Consider the following 25,071-nt stretch of genomic DNA (forward strand, 5'->3'; position numbering starts at 1 on the left):
GATCATTATTCTTGCCATAAAACACATGGAAAATACCTTGCGTAGAGAGATTAGGTTACTTGTCCCAGGTAACACAAGTGGAAAAGTCCCCTGTGAATTACCACATGATGCTGTCTCCTCAACATAATGTCTTCCCCATATAAAGTGTTCGATAAATGTTAGAATCAAATTCAATGGTGTTGATCAACCATCTCACAAGTATTAGAACCAGAACCTGCTTACTGTTTGGAAGTCTCAAAGGTACCACTACAAGTATTTCAGGTTTTAGAGCCAAGCCATTCATCTGGCAAGGTAACAAGATTTGTGTAAGCAATTCTCCCAGCACTGAAGACTGGGATTGGCTTGGCTCTGCATTGACACTCTGGTCTTTTAGTGAAATTGAGGTCTGGTGTTGCACTCTGAAAACTCAAAACACTAGCCTGGAGAAGTTTACGGCTGCTTGACAGCTGGAGTCAGAACATCTTAATGCCCCCCTCTGGAGATAATTAGACCCACTGTCTGCCGTCACTGTTGCCCTCTGATTCCTCATTTTATATTAGCCAAGAGCCCAGGTCCATCTCTCTCCAGTATGTATCATCTTTGCTTCAGTTTACCACTCTGATAAAATTCTATTGTGTTTTATTCTCCCTTCCTCCTTTGGTGGATGATGGAAAAATTTTCCCCACACAGAACAAAGCATATGTTGCAGTTTTTTTGAGCGGTCTTATGATTGAATCACACCATTCTTTAAACAGACTTGTCAAAAATTTTAGAGGTGGTGGAATACTCAAAGCTTAAAATCAGACAGGATTCTGGTTTCATAGATCAGTCAATCACTGAGCATTGGGCGCCCAGAGAGAATTGTACATAACAGGAAAATAATATGTAATTGTGTGAACAATTCACTTTATTAGTTTCCTTGGGATTAAGCTCATACCATCTACAGTAGTTTTGACAGAAAAGGAAGAAAAGAAGGGGAAAACTGTGTGCAATTTTCATAACTTATTCTTAATAGAATAAAATTTGAAATGAATTGTGTGATAAGCTAAAAAAAAAGAAAGAAAAAAGAAAGACCTAAAGTGAATGTAAGTTCAAGTTGATTTATTTTTTAATTAATTTCGGTGATGGTGAAACAAGCCAGATGTTAGGCTTGGGGGGTTAGGACCATACCCAGAACAACAGAAAAAGTAAATAAAGAAGGGAGCTTTGCATATTCTGTATAAAACGTCAATACCACTTCCTCCATGAGCAGAAATACTTTAAATCAATGGTTTGGAGTTCTTGTAGACAGTCCTTTGGAGTAGCCTCATTGAATATAAGATGCCTCTATATCAGGCCTGATTTCATAGGTACATTTGTACAAAATAATAATTAGACAAGTATCTTGAAACAACTAAGTATTTTGTCTACTTAAGTGTCTGATACCTGCAAAATACTCCTACTATCACTAAAAAAATAACAGCAAACACTTATATATTGCTTATTTCCAGGGCCAGCTTCCTGCATATGTGGTTAGCATAGCCTCCTAGTGTTCAGAAGGAAGACCCCCCCCCCCACTGGGGTTTAATATTGTGCAATTGTCATCTTAAAATCCTTCATAATCTTATCTTTGATTCTAAAGACCAGTGGGACAGAACAATGGAGAATGTTCTGGAGGCCTGGAGACCCAGCCCACATGCAGTACCCCCTCCCACTGTCCCTGAAGTCTCTAGGATATGTGCTCAGTCTCCTTCTTTCCCACCCCTTGGCACTTGGGTACCGTGCTGGCTTCTCTCTCCTGCATCTGCACAGTGACCATTGCCACCCTCTGCTCCTCGTGGGGGCCTGGGTGTGGATGCAGGGAAGGTTGAGCCCTAATTCCTATAAATCTAGTGAGATATTGTGCCTCTGATTAAGTTATGCTACCTGGCAAAAAGGATTTTGAGAGAAAATTAAAGATGCTAATCAGTTCACCTTGAGTTAATCCAAAGGGGGATCATTTAAGTGGGCCCAATCTAATCTCATGGGACTTTGTTTTAATTAATTAATTTATTTTTCAAGAGAGAGAGAGACAGAGGGTGAGCAGGGGAGAGGCAGAGAGGGAGAGAGACACAGAAACTGAAGCAGGTTCCAGGCTTTGAGCTGTCAGCACAGAGCCTGACCCACGAACTGTGAGATCATAATCTGAGCCAAAGTCGACCTATGAACTGTGAGATCATGACCTGAGTTGAGGTCGGACACTTTACCAACTGAGCCACCCAGGCACCCCTGTCATGGGACTTTTAAAAGCAGTGAGTTTTCTCTAGCTAGGAGCAGAAGGAGAAATCGGAGACTTTCAAAGTGTGAGAAGGACTTAGTGTAATGTTGCTAAATTGTAGATAGTAGGAACCAAACAAGAAGGAATGTCAGGGGGTCAGGGCGGAGGCCTCTGGGAGCAAAGAACAGCCTTGCCTAACAGTCTGAAAGGAAACCAAGGCACCAGACCTATAGCCACAAGCACCTGGATTCTGGAAACAACCGGAATGATGTTGGAAAAAGATTCTTTCTCAACAGTCTGCAGGTAAAAGCTCAGTCTGACTTTGATTTTGACCTTCCAAGAGTTCAGCCAAATCAGCCTGGGCTTCTGACATACAGAACTGTGAGCTAATAAAGGGGCATTGCTTTAAGATATTCAGTTTGTGGTAATTTGTTACACAGCAATAGAAAACTAATACACCTCCATTCTTCCTAAGTGGTCCTTTGGCATTATTTCTTTTTAAGAGGAAACCAGTTACTGCATGAAATTAATGGTTGGTTAAAGTAGACTCTTAAAATACAGCTTTTCTGGGTTTACATACACCTATAAACAGCATTCTTCTATGAAGTAATTTATGACAAGTCTGAATAGTTTAATGAGCCGTAACATTTATAGTCATGTTAAATAAAGATAATCAAATATGCATTAGATATAAGAATCCTATGGTGTTCTAAAACAAATTCTTGGCCTCACTCATGTCAAGCCCATATTTTGTGCAGGATATTATAAAACGTAAGAAAAATATTATAATTTTCTACCTCTCTGACAGTCATGTTTATTCTAAAAAATAAGGGAGACAGGGAGAGAACAAGGCTGGTGGGGAGGGGTATATTATATTCCTTTACCTCTTTTTTTCTTTTTTAGTTTGAGATAGAGAGAGAGAGCACAAGCAGGAGAGAGGGGAAGAGAGAATCTTAATCATACTCCGTTCCTAGCAGGGCCCGATCCCAGGACCTGGGTTAATGACCTGAGCAACACTGGAGTCCGACGCTCAACCCCTTGAGCCACCCAGGAGCCCCTACGTCTGTTTGTTTGGTTTTTTTTTAAATCTTACTCTGGTCACTATGTATTTTTGATGAAAATAATTTTACTGTAATGTCAGAGGGGTCCTTAACTTTCAGCTCCTGTTGGAAATGTGTTGGTGAATAAATGAGACAAGGAAAAAAGGAGGAGAGTTTGTGCTGACTGAAAGGTTGCCAGTTTCATGGGCAGCCAGGAGTCAAGTTTGGACCAATCAGAGCTGGTCCCAGCCTCTTCATGGTAGAGCATAGCCATCACACCATTAGAATTAAACTTTCGAACCCTTCTCTTAAAGCATCTGAGTCATGCAGAAAAAAATTAAATCAATGATACACTCTGAATAAATGAAACTTAAGTCAAGACCCGTATTATTATTTTACACTTAATCCCCAATGGAGGAACATTTATTTCCTTTTTTTTTTTTTTTTTTTTGGTGTCACTTAGCCAGGAGACCCTTAAACACAGCTTGCTACCAACCATAATTTACGCTCCGTTTCTGAGCGGCACCTAATAACTGCTAATTAAGTCTTTTGTAGTCTGACTCTGAGCTAATTAGGGTTAATTGAGCCTGCTTGTGCATTAGCTATTCTAGCTCTTGTCCTGATAATCAGGATTTTGGAGCACAGTGAATATTTAGTGAGTCTGTTAGCTTAGACTTCTTCCCACTGGGCATTGTGTTACAGGCCTTTGTCATATGTTAATGGGCAACAGTCAGGCCACTCTCTGCTTGATTTGCACCTTGTTTTATTGTGTGTGTGTGTGTGTGTGTGTGTGTGTGCGTGTGTATGTGTGTAAACAGCCAAGGAATATGATAGAAGAATGAGTCCCAAAAGAATGGACAAAGCAACAAGGTTGGTGTCATGTTATTTCAGCTTTGATTTTTAATCATTAAAGAGGTTCACTAAGGGATATCTTCTCTCAGTGAATGAGAATGGGGCTCCTGAAGTTCTGTTTGTGATCTATAAATAAGACGTTTTTAGTCCTCTTTCCTCGTCCTATTCATTAGTTCGATGGCTGCATCTTTGAACTGATTTTGAACTGTGGTGTATCAGGGAGCAGGATATTTATTATTATTGTCATCATTATTACTATTTTAAGCATGATCACTTAGTTCATATTAACAGCCTCTATGAGAGCATCTCCATTTCAGACCACTGACAATGAAGTCTGTCTTTGAAACTGTAAAACAAAAATGATCATTTAGCTTGGAATCTGATTTGACTGTTCAACTATCTTTACCACAAAACCAATTCTACATAAAAACAAATTGTGAAACATGTCTTCTCTTTAGTTTTCATGGTCACACTTCCCAAGTTGAATGACAAAAACTCAAAAGATGATTTTTAACATCAGTTACAGCTTTTCTAATCTCACCAAGATGACTAGTTATTCAACAATTTCTTTATGTATGTTATCTGAGGAGCCAGGATTTAAAGCAAATAATCTGGCCATGGCAAAGATTAAAACAGTATTTCTTTAATGACCCTCTTGACAGGGAGAAAGAGAGATGTCATTCCCGAACCAAGAAGTCCATCTGATTTTTCCTTTCTATCTAATAGACACTTAACAAGAGTGTGTGCAATAAAAGAGTGACTTAGTGGATGAATTAGTGAATGAATGTGTATGAATAACACAGTAATTGGTACTATTACCTTCCGTCTCTGTTTACATGTGCAATCTAGATTTTTATGTTACGCAACTCTTTACACTTTATACTTTTGTTAGGTTGGCAGGTGAAAAAGATCATTAATTTCAAGCTCTCCCTTTACAGATGATGAAAATACAGATTATAGAGGTCAAGTGATAGACTCAAGTTCACTCATAATTAAATACTGGCAACGCTGAAATCCAAACTGGGGGGTAAAGTCGATGGATTTCATTGTGAACGGAAATTCTGAGCACTGTTATTGTCTGTGTCTGGTCATTGGCTGCAACCTCCTTTACCCTCAGAAATAAGACCAAGCCAGGTACAAAGACCTGAATTCCAAGCCTCTGTCTCTATACTAATGCCCAGAGAGTATCCTCTGGCAGCAACCCATTTAACACAGGCTATCGATGAATATTTATTTTATTTTATGAAATTTATACAATGTGGTCCAAATAAGTCCATGTAAAGGGAGAGATTCACTATAAAGCTTTTAGTTTACAAGAGAAAGCTCTCTCTAAAAACATATCCAAATTATAGAACGAATTAGTCATGTACCTATAGATGTGCCAAGGGGTGCATGAGTGACTCAGTCAGTTAAGCGTCCGACTCTTGGTTTCAATTCAGGTAATGATCTCGGGATTTTGTGAGTTCAAGCCTCACGCTGGGCTCTGCACTGGCAGCATGGAGCCTGCTTGGGATTCTGTCTCCCTCTTTCTCTGCTCCTCCCCAATTCACGCAGTCTCTGTCTCTCTCAAAATAAATAAATAAACAAACTTAAAAAGAGTTAGAGGCTCTTGGGTGGTCTAGTCAGTTAAGCCTCTGAATTCAGCTCAGGTCATGATCTCATGGCTGGTGAGTTCAAGTCCCGTGTCGGGCTCTGTGCTGACAACTCAGAGCCTGGAGCCTGCTTTGGATTCTGTGTCTCCCTCTCTCTCTGCCCTTCCCCTGCTTGTGCGCTGTCTTCTCTCTCTCTATTTCTCTCTCAAAAAATAAATAAACATTAAAAAATTTTAATAAAACAATTATAGAGATGTGCCCATACATATAAAGGCTCAAATAAAGTTATACGTAAATAGGAGTATATAACTTCATAAGCAGAAACTACACATAGGTTTGGTTTCTTTTTAATTGAATCCAAAATTAATCCACAAAATGATCGCTTAATACATTACCACTGAGCTCCCCAAAACCTTGTGTCATGGCTTTAAACCTATGTTTCTTTTACACACATGGAAAAAAGTACTGCCAACAATCGGTGCTGCATTGAAATAATATTCAATTACTTAGTAGGTAGGGGAAATCATGGAATCTATAATTGTGGCCTAAAAAAAACCCTGCAATTTAAAGCCTGCATGTTGCTGTTAAGGTTTTTGATCATACTAATCATGTTGATGTCAGGGTTTATTTCATAATAGGGATTTTATGATTCAGGAAAACAACCATGATGGTTGAGAATAAGTTAAATGGATTTTTGTCCCAAATATTGTTCCAGAGAGTGATGTGAACATGTACTGCCATGCTTCCCAGGGATTCCTCCATTTATTTTCCTCATAGCTCCTTGCGTTCTACTGTGCTCAATATTACAGGAAATTCTTGATTTTTCTAGTGTGATTATAAGTACAGGCAATTCTTGGGGGGAAAGGGCCATGAAGAGTGCTGATGATTAGAATTAATCCAATTGTTCAAGATTCTCGACTAGTTCTTATTTTTATCTACATTGAATCATTGTTGTGATTGTATCTGGAATTTAATTACTAGAACTGACTTTAATGTACGGAGGTGATGACACAGAGACATCAATGCCATTTAAAGAAGCTTTATAACTCATAGTTCCCAAGAGAAGGGAATATGCCACACCATGCAGGTCTATGTGGGGAAACAGAGTTTGGTCAGGAGTCAGAAAAAGCGAAGGAGAAACTGTTTTCCAGAGCTCTGTTGTGGTTTCTAGGGAAAGAACGGGGGAGATTGGATGAGCAAGCTTGAACACGTTCAGGATTGGACAGTTTAATTTCAGCAGGCTCTGAGCTATAGGGTGGTCTCTGATTATGCAGCACCTGACTTTGGGGTGATCAAGGGCAGGAGAAACATTGATTCCTTGAGAGTTACATAAAGGAGGTATTAAGGAGTGGGCTTTGGATTAATTGGCTTACATAGGAAAACTATGCTCCCAGGAGAGTTGCTTTCTGTCTTGGAATTAACCAGCCCTGGGGAGGGGCAGTCTCTCCCAGCCTGCAAGGCACCAAGATGTCCAAGCATCATAAAATATAGAAAATTAAAAAAAAAAACATGATTAATACAACTACTCTCTCTCTCTCTCTCTCTCTCTCTCTCTCTCTCTCTTTCTTCGTCTTGGCCTGTTCAGCTTCAAAAGGAAAGATTGGTCAAGGAAGGAACCAGACTGCAATGACAAATCAGAGGTTTTATTGGGTGTCATACATCATACTAAGACAACTCTTTTCACACTTGACTATGTTGTGAATGTGTTCCTCAAGAATTACATTAAAATATTAAGAAATTGGTTCCATGTGTAATGCTACCATTTGCTAGTATATAAACCTGTTGTGGGTTTATATGCAAACCACTACTTAATGTATCTTCTATATAATCTTCTTTCTCTTCAGAAACAAAGCTTCTCTCTCTCTCTCTCCTTCTTTTTCTCTCTTACACACACACACACACACACACACACACACACACACACCAAGGAAGAAAAATTTGGAAATCCTAGATGTAAATAAGCCTTAGATTTTAAAAGGCGAAAGATTTATGCGATTTGAAGAGAAACCAGAGCATAAGCCTTAGATTTTATAACTGAAGATAAGCATGAATTAACTCTAGAACATTTTGCTGGGTCCTTGGACCCAGCATTTGAGGGACTGAATTCAAATCTTTACATTTCATTATCTAAACATTTATTTTATTTTTCTTTTCCAGCTTTTCCCTTTTCTTTCTCTCTTCTTACCTACCTCTTCTCTCTCTTTCCTCTTTTATTTCCTGTTATCTTTTTTTAACAAAAATTTAAAAAATGATTGTGCTCACATCATACAGTACGCTGGCTGAGTACTACTGATACGAGGATGAGAAGAAATATCAATATCCTCAAAGGATCCAAGAATTGGCAGGAAAATACTGCTGAAATATAACTGTTTTCTGGACATGCTAGGAGCTCTCCAAAGGAGAAAAGGCATGTGAAGGAGGAAGCATGGAGTAGGGAGCTTCTCAGAGGAAGAAACTCAAAACGAGAAAGGACAGCACTTGAAAGGTACAAAAAAGGAAGCGACACCCCGGGGACAGTAAGGATATGTGCTCAAGGGTGAAGGGGAATCTGGCATCCTTAGGGAACTGAAAGCAGTTAAAACTGACTGAAGCTTGTGGGACATGGAAAACATAAGCGAGAAATAAGGCAAAGGCCAGATCATATCACATTGTAGACTTTAGATTCCATCCCCTCCATTCACAAATATTAATTGAGAGCCTATTCTCAGACACCATTTGAAACACTGGCAATATGGCAGTCAACAAGACATCCAGAGTCCTTTTACGTTTCAGTGTAAATGCATCAACAAACACATGTATATAGTTGTGTCAGATGGTGGTACCTGTAAGAGGAAGGCCTGAGAGGGGGATGCTGTTTTAAATGGGATGATCAACCAGGGCCCCTGGGTGGCTCAGTTGGTTGAGCATCCAACTCTTGATTTCAGCTCAGGCCATGAACCCAGGGTTGTGGGATGGAGCCCCCGGCCGGGTTCCATGCTCAGTGTGGATTCTCACTCCTTCTCTCTCTGCCCCTCACCCCCTAAAAAAATAAAAATAAATAGGATGATCAAGAAAGCTCCCCAAAACATGAGTCATTTAAACAAGAGTTTATTGGGGCACCTGGGTGGCTCAGTCTGTTGACTGTCCCACTTTGGCTCAGTGGGACACTTTTGTGGGCTCACTTTTGGCTCCTGATCTCACATTTCATGAGTTTGAGCCCCTCATCAGGCTTGCTGCTGTCAGCCTGTCAGCACAGAGTCTGCTTCAGATCCTATGTCCTCCTGTCTTTCTCTGCCCCTTCCCCAATCACACTCTCAAAAAATATATAAAACATCTAAAATTATTTGTACTGTTTATAATTAATTAATTAATTAATAATAAAATAAAAAAAAACAAAATAAAATAAACAAGGGTTTATAGAGCTCCGAAGAAGTAGCATTTGACAGACCTGAGGAAGGAAGTGGAAAAGCCATGAGAATGCTCTAGGCAGAGGCAGGGATGAGTTTGGGATATTTGAGACAACTAGGAAAGACCACAAGGCATGAGCTGTATGAGTGAAGAAGGAGCTGGGTCATGGGAGGAAGGTTCGAGAAGTGGGCAGGGTCCCCTTCTGCAATTGTACAGTGAGAAGGGAAATTGAATTTCATTCTGTGATGGGAAACTTTTGAGAGTTATGTCAAGTCCATAACATGGTTTATGTTCTACAAAGATGACTTTGATGTTTTGTGTCTTAATTGGATGGTGGCTTCGCAAATATATACATTCACCCAAACTCATCAAAACATATACCATACCTGTGTTTCATCCTCTGTAAATTATGCTTCAAGAAATATTTTTAACAGAAAACTTTTCCCGCTGTATGAAGATCCATGTATATCCAGGCAGTGTAAATAGAAGCTGCACAGCCAGATTTTTTCTTAGCCATCAACTCAGAGTCACTGAAAACTGGAAAGAGACAGAATCAGATTTGTACCTTTGAAGAATAACTTGGACAATAGAGTATAGAATGGATTGGAGAGCCCGAGAACAGGAAATCTGAATAAGAATCCAGTATTGTAGGGGCGCCTGGGTGGCTCAGTCGGTTAAGCGGCCAACTTCGGCTCAGGTCATGATCTCGCGGTCCGTGAGTTCGAGCCCCGCGTTGGGTTCTGTGCTGACAGCTCAGAGCCTGGAGCCTGTTTCCAATTCTGTGTCTCCTTCTTTCTGACCCTCCCCTGTTCATGCTCTGTCTCTCCCTGTCTCAAAAATAAATTAAAAAAACGTTAAAAAAAAAAAAAAGAATCCACTATTGTAGAAGCACAGGTAGCAAATAAGGGCATGGTTAGCACAGACAGAGAAAAGAAAGAATAAAGTACTCAGGAGACAGGATTGCCGTGATTTAGTCATTAGATAAAGGAGTTAAGATTGAGGAGAGTCTGAGATGAATGATTCTCAGGTCTCTGGCTTTGGAGATTGGAGAGGATGTGGTACATCTATTGAGACAGAACTTATAAAAAGAGGAAATTATTTGCAATATGTTTAATTTGGGATGTTTAGGTAACACACAAGTGGCAATGACCAGTATGTAGCTGTAGATAGAAGTCTAAGAGCTGACAGTGGGAAAGTCTGTGAATAAAAATTTGTGAGTTGTTAATAAATGCATATTGGTTAAAACCTTAAGTATGTATATGGATGCCCTGAGAAAGTGTTAAATCATGGTGCACAGTCTTCAAAGTCAAGACAATTCCTTATTATGAAAAAATAATCCAATCCTCCATACCACATGTCATTTAAACAAGTTTTCATTAAGTACGTATTACGTGCTTGGTGGTGAGTAAGGCAGTATGGTTGATTAAAAAAAAAATCTGTAATTTACGTGGAAGTTTTCTCTTCACGGGAGACAAATGCACAAAATGGTTACCAGAATTATCGTACCCTTAAAAATCTATCAAGTCTTAGCCCCATCTTATGAAGAATTACTATCTATGGAATGCCAAGTATTTGCCTAGAACTGAGTGATTTTCACATAAACTGTATCACTTCGTGATAGGTTGCATTCTAACGTGTCCCCAAGATTTCCTGTCGGTGATGTACATGCTGTGCATAATCCTGGGCCTGAATATGATAGATTTCACTCCCACGATAAGGTTATGTTGGATGGCACAGTTGGCCTCAACATAGGTGGGCGTGATCTAAACACAGGAACCAATTAAAAGCAGAGACGTTTCTCTGACTGGTGGCAAAAGAGGAAATCAGGGAAATGTGTTCCTTCTGGCCTGGACAAACGCAAACATCCATCTCGCGAACTGCCCGTGGGAACCACATGGTGAGGTACTACAGGCGGCTTCTAGCTGCTGAAAGCAGTTCCTGACCAAAAGCTGGCAAGAAAATGAGGACCCCCTATGCTACAACTGTAAGGAAATGAATTCTGCCCACAGCTTGGAAGAAGATCGTAAGTGCCAGATGAAAACCACGGTCCTCGCCAACACCTTGGTTTCAGTCCCGTGAAACCCTGAGCAGAGTTTCCAACCATTCTGTGTCTCGATTTTTTTTTTATGTTTATTTATTTATTTTTGAGAGAGAGAGAGAGAGAGAGAGAGCAGGGGAAAGGAAGAGAAAGAGAGAGACAGAATCCTAAACAGGCTCTGTGCAGGGCTTGAACTCATGAGCTTGTGAGACTATGACCTGAGCTGAAAGTAAGAGTCTATGCATAACTGACTGAGCCACCCAGGAGCCCCAGGATTCTTGATCTGCAGACACTGCGAGATAATAAACGGGTATTAAATTGGTGGCAATTTGTTATGCAGCAGTAGAAAACTAGTACGCACTTAATACCCAATAGGTCTCCTCGAGAGGCTGAGGCCACACTCGCTGTCTCCCACTGCTGCTAAGTGGGGCAGCACGGATTGTAACCCAGGTGTGCTGACTCCAACCCCCTGCTTCCCTCCCTCAGCTCATCCGGAGAAACACGGAGTCAACGGGTGGTGCTGTGGGCGGAACTGAAGCATCCGCACCGTAAGCCCTTTGTTTCTCCTCTGAGCTGCGCCACCTCTGCTGTTGCCACAACACAGAACCAGCAGTCTGTCCAGCGTCCAACCGTCTGCCTGGTTCCAGGGAGAGCAGTGAACACCTTTCTCATGTACCAATTAATCTCTCACCTCTAAGACTGCCGAACAGAGAGGTAGGAAGGGTGACATAAACTCTTGTTTTTAGGTTCGGAGCTGAGACCCCTGATTTATTTCACCTTGTTGATGGAACAGTAGCTAATGGTTTCGGTTCAGTACCCACTGGACTAGATTCAGGGAAGGCCGTGTAGGTGGAATCCCAGGAGAACACAGTTGGGGGGGTGAGCCAGTGCGCCTCTGGTTAGGCTGGAATCCAACTGCCCCCAGGCTCAGGAGGCTCTGGGGGGTCCGGGAAATATTTACTGTGGTCTTCTTACAAGGTGTCAATGTCTTCATGACTATTTGTGTGTGAAAAGGTGTGTATTTTAGTTCTTCCTTTAGCCAGATAAACCCAATAAATATTCTCTTTGTGTCTATATAGTAGTAAAGATGCTTGGTCCTTAGATTCCTTATCTTTAACATGAATATAGCAACACCTCATGGAAATATTGTAAAGATCAAGTGTGATAATATACACAAAAGTGCGCTACAAGGTGCTATCCATACTTATGATGCTACTAGATTAGGCTGGATGTAGTTGTCTATAAAAAGCAATAATAATAATAATAATAACTGTTTGAAGCTTTCAGCATGTAGAAATTACTAGAGATGAACGGTCAGGAGCTGAATATATTTTCTCCTCTCACACCCTATGTCTCTGTCTCTGTCTCTCTGTCTCCCTGTCTCTCTCTCTCTACCTCTGTGTCTGTCTCCCTGTCTCTGTCTCTGTCTGTCTCTGCTCGCCGTCTCTCTCTTTCATGGGTGTATATTACTATGAAATGAGATGATCCATTCTAACATCTCCAATCCATTTTTACAAACCTTGAAAAGTGCTCAGTGTCCATGCTAGGGGTGCCCGGTGACCCTGGATCTCATGCTCCAGCCAGCCTCGTAGAGACAAGGTGCTATTACTCACCCTGAGTCTGTGCTTCTGTGAAAGTCAAGTTGCTCTGCCTGCGATCGATGGGGCCATCCTGGAACCAGCTCTACCAGAACCCTATACGAGCCCAGAGAAAACTGCCCCATGAGATTCTGAAATTGGTAGGGAAAATAAATGGAATTTTTCAGCTCCTAAAAGGGAATTACCCTCACTGGTGAGTGAGAAAGAAGAAAAATTACGGAGAGAGTGTTAGAGAGTTACTTAAAACACATTTTTATGCACTGGGCAACAGCAAGAAATTTGTCAGCAGTGGGCAGCGTTATGGTTTGCCAGAGCTATAAAAAGGTTATGCAAACAGTAACCCAAAAAGAATAGAAACACATTAGAATTTATAGGCCTAAATTGCTCACTATGTAAATGAAGCTTTCAAATATATATGGTTTATGGAAATTAATGTCATATTTATTACTCAGCTCTGAGATTAAAATTGGAACCACACTGATTAGGTAACATTACAAATCAATTCCCATAGAGAGAAATAATAATAATACATCAAAGTACAAATGCTCTGATTAAACAAGTTGATATATAAGAAGAAAGATGTGTGCTTTTCCTGACTGCTGTTTCTGAATGCCAGTCAGTTTCCTCTTTATTCTTCCCAAAACAACGAGCTGAAAGTAAACAGACAAGCTGGTTATGACACTTCCCATTTCAGCAAATGCACAGGGAGAAAAAAAAGAGCGAGGAAGATCCAGGCTCCTTCCCTGCAAGTTGAATATCAGATCTTGTATGTTCAACTTACCTGGCTGAATGTGGAGATCCTGCAAGTGTTACCATCAGCGTAGCATTTAGCCCAAGAGAAGGCAGGAAAGCAAACAATGTATCGCTGGCCCACCCTTTTTTCCAAGCGTCTCCATTCCCCCTAAATCTTTCAGGCAGGGGGGCAGGTGATAAAGCAGAGGGGATACTATTCCAGGATTGAAGCACTCATTACTCAATTTGGCCCGATGGGCTAATGATCTATGGAAACTGTTGGGATCCATGATGTCCAAGAACGTTGCAACATTTCATTCCCAAGCAAGGAGAAAAGGTTTTACCAAAAGAGGACAGAATGAAAGTAAATTTAAATCCCAGTGCGTCTCAGGGTCCCGTGTGAGGAAGGAGACATTTCTAGAAAGGTGCTTTCAAAGACCTCCTTGGGAGGACTCTGGAGCACAAAGAAGACCTGCTAGAAGTACCACGTGCCTGAATGGTTTGGGCCCACGTGTCCTTTTTTTTTTTTTTAATTTTTTTTAAGTTTTATTCATTTTTCAGAGACAGAGAGAGGCAAAGTGTGAGTGGGGGAGGGTCAGAGAAAGAGGGAGACAGAATCCGAAGCAAGCTCCAGGCTCTGAGCCGTCTGCACAGAGCCCGACGTGGGGCTTGAACCCACTAACGCTGAGGTCATGACCTGTGCTGAAGTCAGACCCTTAACCAACTGAGCCACCCATGCTGCCCCTCCAGGTCTCCTTTTGTGAAGAGGTAGAGTGTCCCTGTAAGGGAAAGGGCCAACAGATAAATGAAGGAAAATTGAAAACAGACAAAAAAAAATATATATATATATATATATATGTATATTTACATATATATGTATATTTAAATATATATATATGTATGTGTATATATATATAGGGTATATATATAGTATATATATATATACATACACTATATATATATGTATATATATAGTATAGTCTACTATATATACTATATATATATAGTATAGTATAGTATATGTATATATATAGTATAGTATAGTATATATATATAGTATAGTTATATATATATGTATATGTATATATATATAGGGTATATATATAGTATATATATATATACATACACTATATATATATGTATATATATAGTATAGTCTACTATATATACTATATATATATATATATAGTATAGTATATATATATAGTATAGTTATATATATATACTATACTATATATATATATATACATACATATATATGTATATATATACTATACGTATAGTATATACTATAGTATAGTATATAGTGTATATATATAGTATACTATATATATATAGTAACCCATATATATATGTATGTATATATATAAATATATATATGTATGTACATATATATGTATATTTAAATTTCTTTAAATGTTTTTATTAATTTTGAGAGACAGAGACAGAGCACAGAGGGACGAGGGGCAGAGAGAGGGAGACACAGAATCTGAAGCAGGTTCCAGGCTCCGAGCTGTCAGCACACAGCTCCACGCAAGGTTCGAACCCAGCAACCGTGAGATCATGACCTGAGCCAAAGTTGGATGCTCAAACGACTGAGCCACGCAGGCGCCCCATAAATACATGCTTTTTAGTTGACAAAGTGAGTCCCTTTACCATGTTGCTTCTGCCCAGATCCATCCCAGATGTCTCATTTATGAAGCAAATCAAGATTGCTCACAGGTTAGCTGATGGGGAAGGTTTTTCCATTTAATGTAGCCTCAGTATTTTATAGCAGTACTATTTTTTCCCTTTGGTTCTTCTTTCACGAAAGTAAATATAATGACTGTATTCATCCTTAGTGTTGGGATGTCTTAGGTCTCATGGAAAATTCCTGCTTCGTGCCAATTACACCTCCAGGCATTGGGTGATATGCCAGAGTTGGGCCCTTCAGGCTTGACTTTAACATCTGCAGTCTCAGGTACACTCAGAACTGAAAAAAGACATGCTAGAACTCGCTCATTGGCATTGCCCTGTATTGATAAATAATATCTAATAGCTTCGGCACTTCACCATTTCATCTGGAGACTCTACCAAGTACAATAAGCATGTTTATTGAACTAGACTTGTCAGTCTTTGAATTCACTGTTGTGTTAATGCTTTCATGGTCTGGACATCATCCTGGGTCCCAATGCCCAGATGCTTCCATTTTTAAAATGGATGTTCCAGGAATTATGTGCAGGGTCCTGTGCCAGGTGCTTTAGTAGACGCCAAGGTGAAGGAGGTGAGAGCCCCGTCTTGAGGGGCTATCATCCAGTAGTGGAGACACGACAGATAAATAATGACCTTGTTTTATTATTAATTTTAGTGTCACAAAAGAGATACAGGCCCTGATGGGCTCAGTCACCACTCAGTCTTGTGTAACTCCTCACTCAGGTTCCAAATCAATTTACTGAGTCAATTCACATCCTGGTATCTGTTATGTGATAATGGTTTCTCCTTACATGTTTACCTTTTTTTTCCTGGACTAACTTTCCGTTCTGCTCGTTTGGTACCAGCCATAAATGAATCTTGGTTTCTGGTTTTGTTATTTCTTTTCCTGCAGCTAGTGGTCTCTGAGAATAGGGAAAGGCTTCCTGAAGAAACCCGTGGCATCTGGCCCTTGAAATCTGTGGGGTTAGGCTATTGGACACAAAAGCCAAGAGGTAGGCTGCCTCTACTTCTTGGCCCAGCCACACCTCCCTGGAGACAACAAGAGTGAGTTCCCTCGTTTCTATACGTCATCCTATTTAGATCAGCTAAAATAGTAATAATACTAAATAATACCTGCTAGCTTCAGAACATCACCATTTCATCTGGAAACTACCGAGTAAGATAAGCATGCTTACTGCCCAGATTGAACGTGGTCATGTAGAAATCGGTGTGGCAAGAAGGCCACAAGGGACAAGACGGCCTTTCGTGCAGAAGAAACATCATGAACCAAGACAGAAAAGGGGGAAGCATATGTGTTAAGTTGTTTTGCAGATCGGCTGGAGCATAAAGGACACACAAGAGACACAAGGGAGAGAAAACTTTAGCAGTTATGTTAGGATTAACCTGGAAGGTTTCAAGTACGTGGGATATGAGGACTTAATTTTATTGGCAATGGGAAAATAGGAAAGGAAGATTTTTGAACGGGAGATCACAAGATTAGAGCTAACCTTAGGGAAGTGTAAGTTGGTGGCCATGTATGGAATGTTTTAGAGTAGAAGAGAAGGAAGGGAGGAAGGAAGGAAGGAAGGGAGGAAGGGAAGAAGGGGGGAAGAGAGGAAGGGATGAAGGAAATTAGGAAGTAGTTATAACAGTTCCTGAAGCACTGTGCTGATCTAAAGACCATGGGTGTAGAAAAGAGGGGACTCATTATTGTTGCCTTTGGGGAGGCGTGGATGGGCCAAGAAGCAGAGGTAGCCTACATCGTGGCTGTTGTTTCCAATAGCCTAACCCCACATAATACCTTATAGAGTTTGTGGGAAGCAAATGGGAGGGGGAAGTAGGGAGAGAAATATTTCTACAGACTATAAGAAGTGTTCCCCTGGACTGTAGGGAGAAAGGGGTCTGTGGCTCATGGAGTTGCGGGAGCAGATTCCCGAAAAAGCCTAGCAGCACAGACAAGCACTTAGGCACAGAGTACCCAACCTTGTAAGATTCTTCCCTTCCAGGCAGGAGGAAGAAGAACCTAAAGATACCATGCAAATGGGAGAGATATATCTCATCACCACAGATATCTAATAAATAGGGGCTCCTGGATGCCCTGGAATGGCATACGGCCTGACCTCCAGGTACAGGAAAATGAGGAACCCCAGATGTGCTGACCTTGAACCTCTCACCGACATAGCAGGAATAGGACTCAAGAGAGAAATTACATTGATTCAGAGATAGTTAAAAATGCCCATTTCTTGGGGCACCTGGGTGGCTCAGTCGGGTAAGTGTCTGACTTCAGCTCTGATCATGATCTTGCAGTTTGTGAGTTGCAGCCCCGCATCGGGCTGTGTGATGTCAGCACAGAGCCCACTTCAGATCCTCTGTACCCCCATCCCCCTCTCTCTGCCCCTCCCCTACTCTCTCTTTCTTTCTATCTCAAAAATAAATAAGCATTTTTTAAAAAGTGTTCCATTTTTTATTCACCCGGATTTGTATACTAGAATTCACATACTCTAAACACCTTACATATTTTTGTATTCTGGGCATATAGCACAGCATGTCCTAAGCAGTCTATACCCAATAAATAGAGGAACATAAATGTAAGTGGATGAGGTTCAAGATAAATCCAATTTACAAACATATTTGCTCCATAGTACACAATAATAGAAATGTCTGTACATATATTTACTACTGATAATTGCCTACTTTTTTCTCCAAATATCTGATTTCTTTGTTTTTAAAATCAAATTACCAGACCACATACAAGTAAAATAAAATTCTTTTGCTCATCTGAAAGTTCCCGATTTTTTAGACTTTCATTTTATTTTTTTTAACTCAAGGTAAGCCTAATATAGTTCACAGATTTTAAATCCCAAGAGACAGCAATTGTTCTATTTAGTTACGACATTAACTGTGAGGAAAATGGAACTATTCTGCAGAAAAATTTAATTATGGCTTCAACAGCAATGAATGTTTAGGTTTTTTTTTTTTTTTTTTGTAAATAAGGTACTCACTTCCTTTCCTTGCCACAGTTCACATTTTTTTTATTAATGGTTTGCAGCGATGTCCATCAGAACTGAGTGTATTTCCTGACAGAATCTTCCCCCAGATTTGTGTTTGTTTATTGACCCAACAATGTCATACAACAGCCAACCTACGTATTCATTCCTATGCACTGCAAATATCTAGTAAGTCTCAAATAGGGGTGCAGCTAAGAATGTCTTCTCTCATATTGGCTGCCATTTACATGTGGGACCAGGCATTTTTTCCATGGAAAGAGAGCCTCTGCTACCATGAGTAAAACCTCCGTATAGTCAATGCTGAACAAGAAAACTAGGACCATCATATGAAGTCTTATTTTCTTCCCCAAATTCCAGTTTGGCTATATATTGGATTAAGGTTCTCCTTGTCTTATAATAGAAAAAATTGCCTAAAGACCTGGCACGTTTTTACGCCAATAATTTTTACCCATGTTTCTATGGCACTAAGTTTTCAAAGTGTTTGTTTGGGGTCCTTTACCTCGTATTTATCTTGATCCCTACAGGTGAACAGACATGTAGAAAAGCTGAGAAATATAAAGCGACATATTCAAGGTCACGTAGGTGGCTTAAGGCACAACAAAAATGAGCACATAATCCTTTATACCACTTCAGTCACTGATTGTTCTGCCAAGGCTTCTAAGAGGCTATTATGTGCTAGGTGTATTCTAAGCCCTTTAAATAAAACCATAAAGAGGTATAGCCTTTGTCATTAACAGAGTCATGGTACTTTATAAACAATTGGTCAGGAATGGGGACAATTGTAAAACAACATAATGAATACAGTTTTCCAGGCTGATTTTACTTTTTGTCACAAAGCATAAGAATTAGAATTTAATCCAGGTATTCTACCTTTTTTGTTTTCATTGTTTTTCCTGTTACACTCATATTTTTACAGACACAGTGCACCAGGAATGTGCATAGCTATGGATTCTTAGCAAGGGGCGATTTGGTCACAAGAGACAAAAATTGTTTCAAATTGGCTTAAGTGTAAGCCAGTTATAAGGACACAGAAATCACAGGATCCCAAAGCAGAAAACACAGACAGGCCCCAATGTGGAAGGAGGACTGGACTTTGGAAGACTCTGGAAGCTGTCAAGGATGAAGGAAGTTTCTCTCCCTGTCTCCTTATCTCCCTGATTTTATCAAATCACTTGCAGGGGCATTTTTGTCCATGCATTTGTTCTTTTTTTCTATGTGAAAGACAAAATGCACTGGACAACTAAGGTGATTTTATTCAGGATATTGTCATAGAAAAAACACTCATTAATGAGGAACATCTTAAGGAAAGTGGAGAAAACTTGGGATTTTATAAAACAAAAAGAGTCATTGAGGAAAGCCAGAGGTAGATCTTATCTAAGAAAGGCAAGGTAAGGTTCTTTTTTTTTTTAAATGTTTATTTAATTTTGAGAGAGACAGAGCAGGGGAGGGGTAAAGAGAAAGGGAGACAGTGAATCCCAAGCACGCTCTGACACAGGGCTCGAACCTACAAACCGTGAGATCATGTCCTAAGCTGAAATCAAGAATCAGACACTCAACCAACTGAGCCATCCAGGCACCCCCGAGGTAGGGTTCTTTATAATGAACTGTTTATCCTATTACAAAAGGATCACAATAGGTTAGGGGGACATCTCCACTGCTTTCTAGGACTTCTCTTTTCTGTGAAGCTTGGTTTGCTTACCAGCATACATGACCCAACAATGGCCATTGTGGACCCAGAGTCTACCTGATCTCCTGTCTCCAAAGATAACCACGAACCAAGTGCTGATTAATTTTTCAAGAGGAAGAGAATTAGAAAAAAACCTCAAGGGTCAGCTATTTACCTCAAATGCAATAATCTCACAAAAGCTGAGGTCAGTGAATCATGTTATGAAGACCCATCTCTTCTGTTGTATTGGTGGGGAAGAAGAAGGATGGAGTTTTCCAGGAAGAAATTATAAGCAAGAAAACACATCAATAAATATCGGTTACCTAGATGATTGTGGTGTGGCCTCTTGGAATGCCAATATTACTAGGTACTTGGAGGGGGGAGTTATTTACGTATTAAAATAGATGAGATCTGATCAAGATTCTGTAAATATACCTAGCTTCATTTCTACTGAAAATTTCTAGAAATGACCAAAAATATATAAAAGAAAAACAAATTCTACCAGCATTTAAAGTCAAGAAAGTGTGCCAATAGCAACTTTGATGACTTCTAGAAGAAAAGAGTAGATGGCTTTGGATCAATTCATTAAGAAACAAAGTTCGTTGGTATTTAGAAAAAGTCTTCATCATAGGAATGTAGGATAATTTGACATTAGGCGACCTAATGGTATATCTCACCACATAAACTTATAAAAGAGAAAAACAATAGAAGATATATATATATATATATGTATATGTATATACATATATATATTTTTAATTCAACTCTCATTCTCTGTAAACATTCAAAACAAGCTAGGCATAAAAGGATTCAACCATGTGGCTATTGGCTGGCTCAGTGGGTTAAGCAGCTGACTTTGATTTGGGCTCAGGTCATGATCTCATGGTTGTGGTATTGAGCCCATGTAGAGTTTCATGCTGAGAATGGAGCCTGCTTGGGGTTCTCTCTCTCCCTCTGCCCCTCTCCCCTGCTTGCACTTTCTCAAAAAAAAAAAAAAGATTCAATCCTAACTTATTTAAAAGAATTTTCCAGAAACCTGTATACAGCCTCATCTTTATTATTAAAAAGAGAAAAATTCCCATTGTAACAAACTAACAAATTTCCTCAGGTTTTCTTCATTTGTCCAAAGCTCCTTGACCTCTATTTCAGCCCCTAATGAATAAGTAACAGGAGCTGAAAGATTTGGTTCAGTCCAACTTTATTTAAAATATACGAAGACCCACTAATGTAAACAGTTTCTCTAGGTATAACTATATATTCTCTGTGATAATTACTCGACATTTTCATTTCTTCCCCAGCCCCCTGGCTCTTCAGTTGGCATCTGTGGTATGGGGAGAACCTTCATAACTGTGTGACATTGGACAAAAGGGGAACCTCTGGCTTCCCATGGGCACCTGGGTGTGCACCATCTGCTAGCTGAGGTATGTACATTCTTCTAGTGTCTTTATTTAACCTCTGTGGCTCATAGAACCGTGGCTTCTCTCTCCTTGGCTCTGTGTGGGCCTTATGGCCTCTCCATGCTTCAGCAGTATTCCTGCAGGTCTCTCTGCTATAGCTTCTGTCTGTAGGTCTTTGTCTTAACCTCCTTTGGATTCTGGATGAGGCCACCCATCACTCACCAAGTCATCCCACCGAGCAAGCCCTATGGAAAGCCTTCTGGACAGATTGGACCTTGAATAACCCCAAAGAATTCCTTGTTCACTTTCTCTCTGCCTGACCCAAGCTGCTCTTCACTATTATACCCATTGTTGGTATAAACCCAGACTACAGAGCAGTAGAAAAAAAAAAATTGATATCAGCAAGATCACAGGATATGTGTTTCCAGCATCCTTCCTCTAGAAGAAATATTAATTTGAGTAACTATCCACACTTGAAAAGGAGAGTAATATGAGCACCTTACTTCAATGCAAACCCTGAACCAGACCCACCCCTGTGAATGTCAGCACCAGGCCAGCCCCTGTGGTCTGAGGACCTGTGGATCTAGCTTCCAGGTATGCCTCAGTGCCAAGGGCCCCCACAGTTCTAGGCCCTAAATCAGCACCCAAAGCTCCAGGCTCCAAGCTCAACATAGTGCCAGACCAGCTCCAGTGGACCCAGGCCCCCATTCGCCCCCAGAACCTGGCCAGACTCATGGGCCCAATCTCCAAAATGGCACCTGTAGCCCCAGCTTCCAAACTGGTCCTTGTTATCCCAGGCTCCCAGCCTGCCCCAGTGCCAAAGCCAGCTCCCACAGACCCAGTCTCCATTCTGGATAACAAAGATGTAGGATCCTAGTTCACCCTAACACCAGGATTCCTCCAAGCTCCAGGTCAGCACTCATAATCTTAGGTTCCAGTCCAGTACCAATAGACCCAAGATCCAGAACCATCCCCACAGTCAAAGCCTGTGTGAACACCAGGTCAGCCCTCACAGACCCAGATGCCAGGTTGGCTCCCACAGACCTAGGCTACTAGTCTGCTTTAGCATCAGGCTTATGTAACTTTACAAATACTATTAAATACACATACACACACACACACACACACACACACACACACACACATTATGGTAGTCCAAAAGGAACAGAGAAAGAGAAATCTTATTTATAAATAACAGAAAACTTTCTCTGGAGGGAAGGAAATGAACATTCAGATCCATGAAGCCCAAAGACCCCAAATAGATTAAATATAAAGAGATCTTTACAGAGACACATTATAAAGCCTCAGAGGTCAAAGACAAAGAGAGAATTTTAAAAGAAGCAAGAGAAAAATAGTATCATATACAGGGTAATCCCCATAAGACTATCAATGAATTTCCCAACAGAAGCTTTGCAGGACAGGAGAAAGTAGGATGGTATATTCAAAGGGCTGCAAGCGGGGGAAAAAAACTACCAACCAAGAATACTATACCATTTAAGGTTGTCCTTCAAAAATGGAAAAGAGATAAATATTCTCTTAGACAAACAAAACCTGCAGGAGTTTATTACTACTATCAACTGCCTTATAAGAAATGCTTCTCAGAGTTCTTCAAGTGCTACCAATGTGAAAATGCTACCAATGCTACCAATGTGAAAACACGTGGAAGTATAAAATTCACTATAAAAGTAAAAATGTAGTAAAATTCAGAATATTTCATATACCACCAGAATGTCCGGTGGTATATAAATCACTTTTAACTCTGTCATAAAAGTTAAAAGGAAAAAGCATAAAAAATAACTATAACTATAATAATTTGCTAATGGTGACACCATATATATACAAGATATAAACAGTGACATCAATAACATGAAATGTGAGAAGAGGAGAAGCTCAACGGTAGAGATTTTGCATGTAGTCAAAGTTAAGTTGTTATCAGATTAAAATTAACTTTTATAATAAGATGTTTTAAGTGCATCTGATGGTAACCACAAATATAAAGACACCTGTAGTAGATACACCAAAAATGAAGGAATCTAATCATATCGCAACAAATAAATCATCAAATCACAAAAGAAGAAAAGAGGAAAGAAACACAGGAACTACAAAGTAGTCTGAAAACAATTTTTTAAATGGCAAGAGTAATTCCTCATATATCAATATTTTCTTTAAATGCAAATGGATTACATTTTCTTATTTTTTCTTTTTTTTTAATGTTTATTTATTATTGAGAGACAGAGCATGAGCATGGGTGGGGACAAGGGGGCAGAGAGAAAGGAGGAGACACAGAATCCAAAACAGGCTCCAGGCTCTGAGCTGTCAGCACAAAGCCTGATGTGGGGCTTGAACCCACAAACCACGAGATCATGACCTGAGCCGAAGTTGGATGCTTAACCAACTGAGCTACCCAGGTACCCCAAGATTTTCTACAACATACATAGATTGGCTGCATGCAGGCTGAAAGTAAAGGGATAGAAAAACATATCTCATGTAAATGGTAAACAAAGAGAGTAAGGGAAGGTGTGCTTATATCACACAAAATAGAAACTGTCACAAGAGACCAAAAAATGCAGCTATGTAATTAATCACAAAGGGGTCAATTCATTCAGAGGATGTAATAATTGTAAATATATGTGCACCTACTGTATACAGTACCTATATAAAGTACACAGTATATGTAGTGCAAAGTACATAAAGCAAATACAATCAGAACTGAAGAGAGAAATAGAAGCAATAGAGTAAGAGTAGGGGACTTCAATACCCAACTTTCAACAATGGAATCATCATCCAGAAATAAAATCAGTGAGGAAAGAGCAGAATTGGACCTAACAGACATATGCAAAATATTCCATCCTACAGCAATAGAATACACATTCTTTTCAAATGCACATGGTACATTCTCCATAGTAGATCGCATGTTAGACCACAAAACAACTCTTAACAATTTTACGATTGAAATTATATCAAGTATTTTTTCTGACCACAATAGTATGAAACAAGAAATCAATAACAGGAGGAAAGTTGGAAAATTTACAAATATATTTACAAATTTACAAATACTAATCAACACACTCCTGAACAACCAATGGGTAAAAGAAGAAATCAAGGAAAATTTAAAAATCTTGAAACAAATGAAAGTGAAACACAACATATGTACCAAAACCTATGGGATGCAGCAAAGGCAGTTTTAAGAAGGAAATTCATAGCAATAAATGCCTATATTAATTAAATGAAGGATTCCAGATAACTCAAGAAATTAGGGGGAAAAAGAACAAACTAAACCTAATGTTAGCAGAAGGAAGGAAATAATAAAGATCAGAACAGAAATAAGTGAAATGGAGACTAGAAAAATAGAAAAAAATCAGTGAAAATGAGCTGGCTTTCTGAAACGATAATCAAAATGGACAATTCTTTAGCTAGCTTAACTAAGAAAAAAGAAGTTTCAAATAAATCAAATTATAAGTGAAAGAAGAAACATTACAGATGACAACAAAAAAATAAATAAATAAAAGGATCATAAGAGATTACTCTGAACATTTGCCATGCCAACAAATTCAATAACAGAGCAAAGATGGCAAGATCCTAGAGACATACAACTTAGCAATGCACAATCAAGAAAACTACAAAATCTGAATAGATGAATAACCAACCAGTGAGGAGATTGAATCAGTAATCAAAGCTCTCCCAATATAAAAAAGCCAAGACTTCATGGCTTCACTGGTGAACTCTACCAAACTCTTAAAGAAAAATTAACGCCAGTCTTTCTCAAACACTTACAAAAATTGGAGATGAAGGAACACTCCCAAACTCATTTTACAAGGCCATGATTACTCTGATACCAAAGACAGACACCAAGAACACTACAAGGAAAAACATAT

The 25,071-nt window shown here is 39.6% G+C and overlaps 1 long non-coding RNA gene across 2 annotated transcripts in view; it reads left to right on the top strand.

Annotated features, from left to right (window-relative positions):
- The first annotated feature begins 2,180 nt into the window (after positions 1-2,180).
- The window catches only part of LOC131506090 (uncharacterized), a 28,267-nt gene continuing 5,376 nt past the window's right edge, over positions 2,181-25,071 (top strand). The window contains exons 1-4 of one of the 2 annotated variants that reach the window (XR_009258726.1): positions 2,181-2,518; positions 7,971-8,184; positions 11,611-11,838; positions 21,098-21,220. This is a non-coding gene — a long non-coding RNA (uncharacterized LOC131506090). The remainder of the gene's footprint in view (positions 2,519-7,970; positions 8,185-11,610; positions 11,839-21,097; positions 21,221-25,071) is intronic. The other variant, XR_009258727.1, reaches the window with a different exon arrangement.

This window comes from Neofelis nebulosa, chromosome 3, assembly GCF_028018385.1.
Source record: "Neofelis nebulosa isolate mNeoNeb1 chromosome 3, mNeoNeb1.pri, whole genome shotgun sequence".
NCBI lineage: Eukaryota > Metazoa > Chordata > Mammalia > Carnivora > Felidae > Neofelis > Neofelis nebulosa.